Source organism: Pezoporus wallicus, unplaced genomic scaffold, assembly GCF_028554395.1.
Source record: "Pezoporus wallicus isolate ANWC-B61680 ecotype Strahan unplaced genomic scaffold, APGP_CSIRO_Pwel_v1 scaffold_7392, whole genome shotgun sequence".
NCBI lineage: Eukaryota > Metazoa > Chordata > Aves > Psittaciformes > Psittacidae > Pezoporus > Pezoporus wallicus.
The window spans coordinates 2,553,104-2,567,500 of NW_026639923.1; positions in this window are offsets into that span (position 1 = coordinate 2,553,104).

Genomic DNA, 14,397 nt, shown 5'->3' on the forward strand with positions numbered 1-14,397 from the left:
AGATCAGGACTTGAGCCTGGTCTCTCCAAACTGGTTCCCCACTTTACAGCAGGAGTGTTTGACCTGCTGATAGCCTCCATCATCATCCTTTCCCTGAGGGGTCACTGCTACCCATGGAATCCCCTGTCCCTCTCCCACCCCTGCAGTCTCTCTGCTAGCTTTGCTCAGTGTGACGAAGCAGGTGCTGCTGTCTGGCAGTGCCCACATCTCGTGGGCATCCACTGCTCTCTAATGAGCTTTGCTGTGATGCTGAGGTTTATTTTCGAGATCCATCACATCTCCATGGCTTGTTTTCTCCTACTCTCTCCAGCAAGACAGCAATGCTCCTCCCCAAAGAACCCACTTTCTGCTTAATCAATCATTCCTTCTATACAGCAAAATACTATTCCGCTTGTCTGGCTTTCAGCTCCGCTTTCTCCATCCTAGATGTGAGGACTCAGCCTGAACCATGCTTTCTTTATTTCTTAGTTTTGCATGAGAGCCCATAATCCACTCAGAAGCAGTTTGTAATAATTCTGCATGGGAAACGCCACCCAATCTGAATCGTGTCGCGTTAACTTCCCAGGTACTCACTGTGCTGAAAGCCAGGCGGAGGGAAGGATGGAGCCGTCTTCTAGGGGTATTTATTTCACTAGCCTGGACAGCTCGTAATCGCAGACAAACTGTTTGTCCTTGACTCCTGTCTCAGCAAAGGAAGACTGAACTTCCCACAACACGATCCATATCACATCAGATTTGATGTATTTCATAACAGCCTTTTATTCTCCTGTCTTTGTCCATTTATTTATCAATCTGACACTTTGCTAGATATGTCGCTGTCTTTCTTTTTATTCACCTGTCATTATCTCTCGCTCACACGTTATAATACTCACCTTTTTTATGTATATTAAAAATAAAAAGGCTCTTGCCCTGTGCCTTTTCACTGTGGATTTTCTCTGTTGCACTTAAACAGCAATAGAACGCGTGGTCTGCAAATCCTTTCTGACTTCTAGTGATATAAATCAGCGCTATTGGGAGCTTCCAGCCTGCCCTGCAGCACCGAAAGGCCCCGCTACCGCACACGTCTACGCAGCTGAAGTCACACGTGTGACGTTCTCCGGGCTTTTGGGACCATGTCTGTTGAGAGGGAACTCGGGAGCAGAGCAGAAGAGCATCATAAACACCCAGGCACCATAAATAAACATTTACCAGCTTTCCATGATCTAATCCACTGTGTTAACCTGCGATAAATCCCACGGGAGGGAGCCCAAGCAGTCTTCCCTACTGCAAATCACAGGGGCTCGAAGCTGATGAAGGTGACGTGGTACCTGGCGTGGCTCCCTGGGTCCCAAGGTGCAGAGTTGAGCCTGCACATTTAAAACGAAAGTCTGCTTGAAACTTACACCCAAATAAAATCATCCTCTGCTCTTCCTTGAGCATTTTACAAAAGCAATCGGGTTACTCCATCCCGAATTGTTACCACCACAGAAACAACTAAAAATATTTAACTGGTTTGTTAAAATATTTAACGGGATTTTGACAGTTCACCAGCTGTTTAAAAGTAGCTAAAAAGGATGGCAAAGGCTGTTGCTGAGTTTAATAAATATGTGCATCTGTAATGTTTGTTATCTGAGAAGTACATTTAGATGTCTGCCTAGGTTAGTATCGCATATGCTAGAACACATGTTCCTATTCTGGTACACATCTATAATTGTGCCCATTTATCTTATTGTAGTTTAAAGTACCAACAGGATAAATAAAGATGCTGTCTATTTTACTTTGAGAGAGAGAGAGACCAGGCTATTTAAGTCAGTGAGAGAATACAAAGCGCTGTAGATAAAAACTTTCAGGGGTGGGGAAAATTACTTTCTAAAATAGCACAATCAAGGACATCTTCGCTGTGGAAAGATTTTTGTTAGAATGAAGCAATTCAAAAGCTTCTACAAAATGGGTAGTAGAAGCGAATAGCAGCAGAAGCAGGGAGGTATTCTGCCTGTGTCCTTTCTTACAATCATTTCTATGCATTAATTTTACATGTCTATTAAAATAAAGTACTCTCGCAGATTTACTGTCCCGTGGCGCAGAATCTATACACAGGTGAGGGATGCCAGTCCTGCAGGTACAGGCAGGTGAGGGTTAGAAAGGCATGGAGGAAGCACAGGCAGGGGTAAGCCTGCAGCATGGCATTACCACACCAAACAAACCCAGCAGGACAAATCCCTCAAGCCAGAGCATAAATGACATCCATACCCCAACGCTAGCTGAGGATCCTACTGAGATGCCTCACTCACACCATAGATTAGGGCTAAGACACTGTCTATGCACAAGCCCACTCAAGATCAGGGAGAAGCTACCAGGACCTGGCCTTTATCCACATTTGTCTGGTCTTTGTTCAACATGAGATGTGAAGATTTGCTGAGAGAGCATTAAAATGCCTACCTCATACACATCCTTAAGACGAAAAGAACTGGGGTGCAGGATAAGCAAACATTCTTCAAGATATACCTACCCCAAACTGACCTCTCACACCCAGTTCTTCTAATCACTATCACGTTAATCCAGATGTGGAAGAAAGCAATCAGCCCACACTAAAGCCAGAAACAACTGTCCCAACCCTTGACACCAGCCATGACATGCAGGGAAATAAAACAGATCAGGAAACCAGCACTTTGTGGCTCGGATTTGTGAAAGCAATGATAAATTATAAAAAGGATTTAGGAAAACTCTAATTGCAGGAATCAGTCTTGAGAGACAGAGCGAGACTCACAGACTTCTTTGATGTTCAATCCATAGAAGTCCTCAAATTACAGAGGGAGAATCGCTTTGCAGCTTGGAATAAAACTGACAGTCCAGAAATACACTGAAAACCAGGCACCAGGCATCAGTAAGAAGACAAACTGCCAGTGGCAAAATGAACGTTAAAATCAGGATCACCAGACACACACAGAATGTATTTTGAAGGAGAAGCCAAAGAGTTCGATCATATTTGTGACTAGACACAACTGCCCACAGATCAGCCTGGTGGCGCTGGGTTTCCAGGGGTGATTTTTCTGCCTCTTCTTCTTGAAGATAAACTGCATAAAGGGAGCCTTGGCAGGACAAATGAGACTACTGAGGTCACTCAGTTCTGGCGTGAACTGTTTGAAATGAAGTAGATATGGCAATGAAGGGGGTTAGGGTGCTGATTTGTCAACCTGAGATGAGCTGTGAAGCAGTTGTAATGAAACATCTCCCCTAACCACACCTTAGGAGAGTGCATAAGCAACAGTGATGAAGTGGACAGTAAGCACCAGTAGCTGGATCTGCTTAAGACTTGTAAGGGCCCCATAATCTTTTCTTACCTAAAGTGAATAAAAATATATCCAGTGGGACATTAAAGTTATTTTCATCACACGCACAGTTAGCATCAGTCAAGGTAAGAGCCATCCTGAAGCGCACGATGTGCTCTAAGAACATCAAAGCTATTTTACGTGGAATAAAACATGATACTGCAGGAGTTTCTTGCAGCCTGAGTTATGCACCAACCCTGGATGACAATTCAAATAACACTGGAAAAAGTAATCCCAGGCTGGGCTTTGAATTCCTAGGTGTAGCAAGAGCTGGAAGCATGAGGAACGCTTCTAAATCACCCATGTGTTATGGATCATCACAAATGTACCAGCATTGCTGGAAGTCTTGCAAACAACAGAGGCTCAAATGAGGGCTCTATCCTGCAAAATAAAGAGTGGTGCCAAGACCACAGCTATTCAGATGCCTTGCCAGAACAAACCACCTTGTGAGAGCAAGCCCTTGGCTGCCAAGAGAAGAGCAGTTCCTGGAGATACAGGGATGGGGAAGAGGAGGCCGCACTGAAAGAGCTGCAGGAGGCTCACCTCCTTCCAAAAGAAAAAGGCAGCTTTAAAAAGAGAGATGAGGACATCAAGCATATTATTTTTAGGAGGAGGAGGAAAGCTTCCAGTGTCTCCAGCTGTCCCCAAGGTTTTGGGGCATCGCAGCCAACCTAAGGTTTGCACCATGGGCCCATAAATGCCTGCTTGGGATGGTACGTGAGGCACGAGCAGCCTGAGGAGGAGCGGATGGGAAGGAGGAGGGAGTGTGGAGGAGGGAAGGAGAAGGAAATCGTGCCGTGTCCTCCTCTTTTGCCAAAAAAATGAAAAGAAACGATAAACCCCCCATTTTCAGAATATAAAAAGGTTGTGAAAATAGGACTCCAAGGGCTCCGCAAATGGTTATGCTAATTAGATCCAAGGCTATTCAATAGCACTGAAGTGATGCTCAGGAATTTTGAACTACAGTTTTTAGTGTGATTACAGATCATATTAAAATTCTATTAGTCTTCCCTTAAGTTCTGAATAAGGGGGATGCAGTAACGGGTCCATACTTCCATGAACCCGAATACTTTTAATGTAGCAGACATTTCAGAGTGAAAATACCCTGCTTTTAAAGACTCATTTTAAAACAAAGCTTTTTTTACTGCAACAACACGGAGTGAGGCTACCAGCAGTGAAATACTGAAAGATTACTGATTTCTCCACATGGGCCCAAGTTTGGAGGGCTGTTGTAGAGCAATATTTAGAATCGGTTTAGCCTTGCTACATCGTATAATTGAGACGCTGGGAAGAGAAAACTTGGTGGCAAAAGCTCTTTTTGTTCCTGCCTTGCGGATGATAAATTGTTAATGAGCACCTGTTACAATGTTAATGGAAGTGAGAGCTGTCGGTAAATAAAGGAAATTTAATAACTTAACAAGGTGGATTAAAATTCCCAACCTGCTCCTCGCTAATCTAATGCCAAACACCAAATAGTTGCTATCTAAGCAGGAAACTCGTTAATGTATTCACCTCCGTGTACTTTTCCAACTATAATTAATATTTTAAAAATTTATAAAACCGAAATCATAGGTTTGATTGTAACAAACAAAATATCTGCCTTTAATCTACTACAAAAGGTTGGCGCAAATCCCCTTAAATGATACTAAAATGTAAACCACCAGGCAGCACTGAGGAATTGATTATGTTTAACTTCTTTTGCATTTGTCCTAATCGCATTCTTTATAATTGTATTTAAAATTGCTCCAAAACAGTTGATTGGTAATTCTGTAGCACAGAAGAAATATGGAATGAGAACATTGTTTCCTTGGAAGAAAATAAAAGCCCTGTTATAAATAACTTTCAAGGTATGTCCTCTGGACATTGGGTGAATATTAACACTTGACAAATGGACATTTGTTGGTTTAAACTAAAGTGAAAGTTATTGGAAGGGAAGAAGAAAGGCTTCTTAGAGAAGAAACTTGCTTGCATGTGTTTTCCCTCTTTTCCAAACCCCAGCCAGGGTCTTACAGCAATGCCCTCACCTCTCCTAATTCAAACCCTACCAAGTCCTGTGACCACCTCGGGCAGATCTGATGCTTTCTGCAGTGAAACAGCAGCCTTGGTGCAGCCTTGGAGGGCTGGGGCTGTTGGGCTGTTGGTAGAGCCCCACAGGACACATTAACCCCAGCCCTGAAAGTACAGATTCACCAAGAGCGCTGTGTTGGCAGGGAGTTATGGAGGTCCTTGGTCAAACCTCCTGCTCCAAGCAAGGTTAGCTCCAAACCTAGACAAGGCTTCTCAGAACACCAAGTATGAAGAGCCCACATCCTCTGTGTGATGCTGTCTCATTTCCTTCTCATGGGAAAGGGTCGTTAGTCTGGGTTTTGTTTTGTTGTTGTTGGGTTTTTTTTTTTTTCCCTAAAAACCAGTGGGAATTTCCCATTACAACTCCCCTTCTGCCCTCCTGTTGGGCACCACAGTCTGTAGTTACAGCAGGGAGACGGAGCAAGGGAAGGTGCATCTTCTGCCTTCCAGTCTGTCTCCCCATGTGCCACAATGGCCACATACCCATCTAAAAATATTATATCTGAATCCTTCCTACCAGTAATACCCTTATCTCCTCAGCTCCAGTGCTTTTCTCCCCATTTCAGGAATGTGGCCTGAAACACAGAGATCAGGGGGTTTTGGCAAGACCCCAGTGTAAGCCCACAGCCAACCTGTATGGGCACATAGGAATGACACCTCCATCTGGCTGGGCTCTCACCCACTGGGCCCTCTTCTAAAGTTACCCTAAATGTGGAATCCTAAATACAAATGCTGGTGCTGGCAGCCCATGACCACTTTTGGTGGGTCTGGTCAGCATCCTCCCATGCCATTGTCCATGGGGGAGTGAGCCCCAGAGGAGATAGAGACCACAAATAACTGGGTTTTTTTACATTTTGGATAATACACATCATAGTCTGTCCTTTAATTGGGAAGCACTTCATGGGTCTGCGCTTAATCAAGATGGATACCTCATTAGGACATCTCCCAGGGAACCAGTTTAGCCTAACAACAGCAAATCGCAATGCTGCTGCTTAATTGGGACCAGTTTTGCAAAGTCTCCACTTAATGGAGACATGTTGGGCCAATGCCAGGAGTTAAGTGGTGTTAAATGAAATAGGTGCAAAACTCCAACTTTCTGTCTTTTGTATATGAAGATTGTCAGCTAAAATCGTGAGTAAATAAAGGGTAAATATTTAGAAGTGGGGACTTCTGCTTTCTTATTTTTGGTTGCATACAGTAATGTAAATAAGTGTAGGCTTCTTGGGTCTGAACTTACTCCTACCTCCAGCTATGACCTCAATGAGTAGGAGCTTTTCTCCTCTTGTGCTTGGACTGCATATAACACCTCTGTGTCCAGATCTGTGATAGAAGATCCTGATTTTGCCTATCATAATCACAAGAAATTGTCACCCTCTAATTAGCCTTCTTGTAAAGGCATCTACATAACCCCAGGAGCTGATATGCATGGGAGCCAACGCCTTAGCCCTGGAGCCCTGTGAATGGAAGCCAATGTCCCCAGTGGAGCATCCCAGACATCCAATCACATACATTTCTATGGTCCTGCCATCCAAGGACCTTAGCCGTCAGAAACAGAAGTCTTCCACCTAGATGACACAGAGGACCTACTAAATGATATATTTGTGCCTATGTTGGGAAGCTTTCTTCCATTTCCATTAAGTCAGGTCTGTCCCGCTAACACGATGTTGCACCATTTCCTTTGAACAGTGCAGCACCAAGTGCACCTCACCAGTGCAGTGGGAAGGCTGGCCCAGTGGATGAGGCCTTTGCTGGAGACTCTGGCACCCCTGGTTTTAGAAAGAACCATGACAGAGGGTCAGACATCTCTTGGCCGTGCCTCATTCCTGGGACCTGCTCCACGAAGGTCATTCCTACTTCTCTTGGATTCCCTCCCAGCACATCAAGGGCTTCAGTCTTGCTCTTTCCCTGTTTCTTTGGGAATGCAGCTGCTGGGACAGAACAGGGTTAGCTCCGGGCAAAAGCTGCTGACAAATAGCCACACTAACGACAGGCGCTTCCCAAAATCACTCAGGGCAGTCGCAGCCAACAGGCATGCTGGGAACAGACACCCAGAGCATCTCCCAGAACATAAACCCCAGCTCTCTTCAAAATACCTTTCCCATGTCTTAGATCCCCTTAGATATGTGTGAGTGTTAACATGAACTGACGAACAAGCCTGAGAGGCATCAAAGCGGGCTTTTTTTCCTCCCCTCATGATTAAGAGAAGCTGTTTTAAAGGTAGTTGAGCAATTTGAAGGCAATAAAAGGTGTGTAAAAAATTGTCTGTTCAAGACATTGACTCTGTAACCTGTAAAAGATTTTAGTTAAATACATTTCCTCGGAACTCCCACAGTCTTTGACTGAAAGTGTTTTGTACATAAACAAACAAGGCTCCTTCCATCCATTAAAACCCACCAGTCACTTTCATACATCACAGCGCAACCATTTAGCTCAGTCATTTTTCATTGTTTGACCTCACTTTTAATTAGAGACTAAATTATTAATGCCATTTGATAGGAGACAAACTACTTGGGAGTGCTGCTGTTCTCTAGGCCAGCTCTCAGGAACTACACACTCAGATTTTGTACGTTTCAAATAAAACACAAGTGGCCAGAGGAAAAACAATTTACATTTACAGCTCCTACAAACCCAGCATCCATCAAGAGTTCGGTGCTTAAAAAAAAAAAGGGAAATAAATAAACCCTCACGCCGTGTTATCAGCAGACTTTTAAAAAATCAGCAAGAAAAAATATAAAGTTCCCCCAGAGAGAAATTCCCTGGAGATTCTCCAAGAAGTTCACGAGCTCTGGAAAAGGAGTCGCTGGATCCTGCAAGCACAACGTCTAGGATCACTGAGAGAAGTTAGCGGCGTGTTTTCCCCAGCGCTGCTTTGATGTAGAGGTTCCTATGGTGGGAAGATGAGCCCACAGGAATAGGAAAGCTGGAGTTGATTTAAAGCCAGGGAGCGAGAGGGCACGGCTGCAGTGGAGACCCAGTGTCTGAGCCAGCTTAGCTGACACCAACAAGTCCGGAATTGTTCCCAAGCAGGCAAGGTCAGTGTGTAACGTGCCCATCACCAAGGCATTTGATCCCTTGTAAGCACTGACCTGGTTTCTGCACTCTGGCGCTTTCTCTCCGAGGGCAAGGAGAGCTGTGAAACAGTGATTTCTCTGACACTGGGGCAAACGTGACATCCTGCTCCCAAAGAGAAGGATCCGGCGTGAGGTCCTCCTCCAGAAAAATAAAGACCAGGCCCACAGTCATCATCATGAAGGAGAGGACAAATCTGGGATCCTTGGCACTGCTGTAGGGATTGGATTTGGTCTCCCTTGCTAATAAAGAGCCTGAACCTGGGCCATTTCACTCGCATGAAAGCCAAGCCCGGGTAACAAGAAATCAGTTTTTCAGCTGGACTGGCTGATGGCTGCCAAGCCCATTTATTTGTACTCATAACAGCTCCTTGGCACAGACTTAAAGGTTTTTGTGTCATGTCCTGTCCTTCCAATTAAGGCACAAGGTTTTAAGTTCTTTGCCATACAAATCAAGCCTACAAAAATCTGCTGAGTTAGAATTTAGCCTGCGATGCTATTGCTGTCAAGTCAGAGTGTGGTTTTATTTCTTAGGCATGTGTCTTTTCCCTATAGTACATTTTGAGCACCTATTTTCACTTAGAAGTAGGGAACAGAAAAATTGTTCCTTCTACCCCCTGCCCCTAAAAATGGTATAATCTCCCCTGTATGTTTTCAGTGTAAAATAACCAAGTGCATATGAGGACTAATGGCCCTAAAGGAGCTGCCTAGATCTACTCACTCAATAATCCGTGCTTTCAAAAGGCCTGATTTCACAGTTACAGAGACACCCCTGAGCAATTTTGCTGTGAGAGGAGTGCTCCTAGCATCTCCTCCCGATATGCTTCAGCAGCTCCCTCTAATGTCAGTGGGGACCCCCGTGTAACAGCTCCGAGAAAATTAGACAGCATCAGACCACATCCTGCCCTTGGGTGCACATCCACAGCTTCCAGTGGAGGTAATGAGACCCTCACAGCATCCCAAGGGATGGAAGCTGGTAGGGAAGCTGGAGGTGCTCCTAGTACCCAGCATGTCCAGCTCACCCTGAGCTCCGTCTACAGACAGGGCAATGCATCCATGCAAGATGCTGCAGCGTGGGATGGATACTGAAGATGGGAACCCCTTCCTTCTCAGCAAAGCTGGTCCTAACACCAGGAGGGAGAACTGCAGGACAGAGTAGCATAAAGCGTTCAGAGTCCTTGAATGAACCCTTGCTCACATTCATTTCTAAGCTGCCAATGCCCTATGTCCAACAGTCAGTATTTTAAATTGTTATTAAATGTCTTTGGGGGGATTATAATTTGTATGCCTGATTATACAATGGATATAACTATCTATCTCGTGATATCACATATAGCCATACCATACCGATGATTGAAATATATAATCCCCCCAAAGATGGTCAGAACAATTTAAACTTCCCTCTGCTTAATTAAGAGAGTTAGGGGATTAGGTACATGATTTATATGCAGGGGAAGGCTTGGTTTATGTTTTTAAAATCCTATGGAGGCACATGGAATTGGTGAGGGAGAGGTTAGGCCACCTTGTCCAGCCTTACACTGCCTCATCTCAACTGTCCTGCCTGCCTTTCTGCCTGCCTGCCTGGCACTGGGAGCTTTATCTCCTTTGATGAGGATGGGAGAGCTCTTCCCCTGCCTATTTCCACCTTCCAACATCTTCAGTGACTTCCCAGTGTCTCCTGAGGAAACTGACTCGGCAGCCAGCCAGATGCCATTAAGAAGGTACCTTGGCCACCGCAGCCCCATCCTTGTGAACACAGAGTGCTCCTGCTGCGATTCCCAGGGTTCCGCATGGCCATACCAACCCACCATGCCCTGATACCTCCAGCCTCTCTTCTTAGCATGCAATAACAGTGGCTTCATTACCCGCGGGGGACAAGGTTTGGGTGAGCTCCTGGGCCCCAGTGCACAGAGGAGAAACGTTTCAGAGGAGGGTTAGAAAACCAAGGCAAATTCTCCCGTTTCCCTTCCTTCAGCAGATCTTGGACCTGCCAATACTGCACCGAGCAGAAGTGATCAGTTTGTCTTCTTCACACTGACAATAAATCCAATCACACCTTGAACAAGTAAACAGAATCAATCGAGTGCCTGCAGCACCGTCCTCCCCTCGGCTCAGCGCCAGCCATGCTAACAGGGAAAACCAGGCAGGTTTCACTCCCCGCATTTACCCGCTGATTGCGGAGCCATCTTTGTCATTAGGGGTAAATTAATCAAGAGAGGTGAATGGTTTCGATAGGCCCCACTGTTTACTTAAAAATAAAAAGAAAGCAGAAACAAAATTAGTGCAATGCAGGGAGAGCCAGGCACTCGCTGTGCAGAATGAAGAACACAAATCCTTTGGAAAGCAAAATCACTTACATGTTATTGCTGTCTCCCAGCACTACTTGGGAAGAAGGATCTCTGAGCAGACACATCGCCCTGTGGGTGCCGGGGCTGCCCTGGGCAAGACTCCCTCCACTCCTCCCCCATGGTCCCCATGCCAGGACCCCCTGCCTGGTAAAGGCAGGGCTCTCATGCATCACATGCACAAGCACTGGGTTGTTTTGACACCCAGGTGCTCCCCCCTCTCATCTGACCACCGATGCCAGGCTGAGATGTGCCCCGTCCCTTCACATACTTCGGTCACTCCTAGGAAGATTCCTTCACTCCAGACCTTGCCAAACCCTTTGGCCTAGGAAAAAAGACCTGAGAAGTTCACAGCCACCCATAACTCTCTTCCTGGGTCTGACCAGATGCAGCTGAACCATCGTCTAGTTAAGAGGAAAAGATCAACCCGGATTTAAGAGGCAGCAAGGCCTCTATAACTCTTCCTTAGAGCACAGCTTGGGTGAATTTATGCTCTGCAGCGTGGTGGCAGGAAACAGATATAACTCGTAGTGATGGTGCTGCTCCTTCTGTAAGGGAGGCTCTCACCCCAGCCCCTTACCGGAAAGTTTTGGGACACCATCCCAACTCCAGGGCAGGGAGTCCCGAGATGTTGCGTGCGGCTCTTGGTTCAGATCTACGGCGCACGTAGTGAGGAAGATATGGGGTTTCTTTTCCTTTCTTCTTTTTGTCTTTGAAATCTTGTCAGTATATCAACACATTTGATAAGGGCAGTGTTGTAGTTACACTTCTTTAATTAAGTGAATAATTAAAAAGAAGTTGATCATCAATTAGTTAATTAAATAATTAATCCATTTTACTTTCATACCCTTTTTTGTTAATCACTGTGGCTTCGGTAATGAGCCTCCTATGTGTTGCTAAGCAACCGCCTCCTCGTTTAAACCATTAGCAGCTGCCGACGGCCGCGCCGGTGTGAAGGGATGCGGCGGGGCGGCCCCGGGCCCGGCTGCGGGCTCCGACCTCCGGGGATCACAGGTTCGAGCCCCGCCTCCGGCACGTCCCCCACCCCTGCTGCCGCCTCAGGAGCCGGCAGGGAAAGCGATGATTCCTCTAAAACAACCGCTGGGAAAAACAACGTCCGTGCCCTCCGCCGCTGCCCAGGCCGCAAGGCCTTGCGCACAGCGAGGAGGAAGACTGCTGCCGCCGGGTAGCAGGGAGGAAGGCGGGGGATGCGGCGCCGCTTTGCCCGGCGGGGACCGTCCTCACCCCCAACGGGCTCCGGCAGCGGGGGCACGGCTTCCCCCTCCGACACCCTGCGCCCTCCCGGGAGGCACATCCATCCTTCCCACCCGTTCCTCAGTTTCCCCCGAGCGAGAGCTGCCCCGACGGTCCCCGCCCGGGGGGAACCGGGCTGGCCCCCACCGCAGACGGCATCTCCCCTTCCCTCCTCGCTCCCTCATTATTCTCCCGAGTTCTTTTCTATTTTTTCCCCCTCCTCTGTTACCAATTGTTTCTCTGCCCCGGGGCCAACGTCTAAATGAGATGTTACATCTGCACCGAGCTAAGTAAACACTTTATAAATGAATAAATAAGTGAATAAATAACGAAATAGTAATATCTGCGCCAAGTGGAGTCAGTACCGCGGCGGCTCGGCCGGGGGAAGTGGGTAGAGGGGCCGGGGGGGGAGAGGAGGCACCGCCGAAACTCCCCACACCCAGAACCCATCACCGCTGCATTGAGCACAGCCCGGGGGAGGCTGAGCCGGCCCTCCCGGAGCCTCTCCCCGCGACCACAATGCCACTGTCCCGTGTCCCCCCCACTCCGGATCGTGTCCCTGGGAGGGACAGGGCTCGACCTCCCCATCCGGGGCTCCCGGACCGGACCGACCCCCTCTCGGGCGCCCGGGCTGAACTTTGTAATTATAATGGATAACGAGAACAAAGGCAAGAAGCACTCATTGAGTAACTGATATCAATTATGGAAGCAGGCTTTTGAGCCTGGAATAAATGATAGGGGAATTGGCCTGAGAGGGAGTGGGAACAGACATGTTATTATTTACGCCAGATTAAGAAAAGTATCCAATTTGCTGGCCATCTCCTTCCGCTGGGAATCGGCATCAATTTTATTATTGTTCCTCAGATTTTAATATTCTCTAAATGAATTACGATCGAGCTAGGTAGTTAGTCAATAGTTTAATGCAATTAATTAACTTCCCATCGCTTGGTTATCTCTGCCCGGGCCCCCTTTTCCCGGCCGGCCACAGTGCAGGGCAGCGGTTTGTTTGCGGTAAATACGGGTGCAGGCTCCGCTCAGAGCCGGGCTCGGTGTGTGTGAGTGTGTGTTGACTCTTTGGTGTCTAGGTTTTTTCCACTGTTCCGTGCATTGTACGACATAACTAGAACTGAAGCAGTACATTTCTTCAAACAATGCCTCCCGATTCCATTTGTAATGGAATTGGAGGGAGAAAATGTAATTGTGTGTTAAACATGAGGCAGCCATACATGAAGATAAGCAGGGCTGAGCGACTGGATATGGAAATCCAACGCGGGGACTAGATACTGGAGGTCTATTTTGGAGTTAAATGGCTCATAAAAACAGGAGGCTGGCGTTTATTTATTTATTTGCCGGAGCATCTATAGGGCTGCGCATGTGGAGCTGCGTTTTGGGGAGGCGGGGGAGAGGAATGCGAGGGGAGAGCACGGCCGCTGGCTTGAGGGGGCTGGTGGAAGGGTGGTCGCTGCTGGGGGATGGAGGAAGGGGACACGACTCCCGGGCAGGTATCCCTTGGAGCCCACCCCTCTGAAACAACTTCGGAGGCTCAGATCAGGACAGCAGTGACCGGGGTTCCCCCTCCCCCCCCCCGGTTTGGGGGATCCTGTCGGAACGGGGGGGCCGGCGAGGTGGAGAGCGGAGGACTCCGGGGATGCGCACCTGGGGTGCAGGCAAGAGCCCCGGGAGGGCACACCATGTCCCCAGCAGAGCTGCTGGCGGGGCTCCCCCCAGCCCCGGGGCAAGCCCCATCCCTCCCGGTGCACCCCATTCAGTCCAGTTCCGTGCCTCGCTGGCGGGGCCGTTCCCGGGGGAGGCCGGTGGCCGGGGCCGCCCCTTCCCCGCCGCACATCTGGGAACGTCGTTAGGGCCGCCCCGCTCAGGAAGTTTTTCACACTTCACGTCTCATTAACCGCAGGTCTCGGATTCCTTGGGAAAGGGGGACAGGCGGGAGGGCGGCCGCTAGCCCGGAGTGGGGAGGTGCAGCTGCTGGGAGAGGACAGGGGGTCCTTGGGGGGGTCTCGCACCCTCAACCCCCCCCCCCCGTGAGGCCGAGCGCGGAGCCCCGGGGTGGCGACCTGGCCCAGGCGGTCGAGAAGATCCCGGGGGGATGCGGGGCAGGGATGGAGCACAGGCACGGAGAAGGGGACCCCCGGACGGGCTGCAAGCCTGCGTGTGTGTGTGTGTGTGTCCGCGGGCCTCCCCACGCAGCCCCTAGCGCAGAGGGACCTGGGCTGCCCCTTCCTTCTCCTCTGGAACCTGCAGGGGCTGCCGCTGCAATCCCGGCTCTTCCCGTGGGATACAGCCTCTATGGGATAGAGCCTCCTGGGGAGGGCGGAGAGGAACAACCCCTGCAGCATC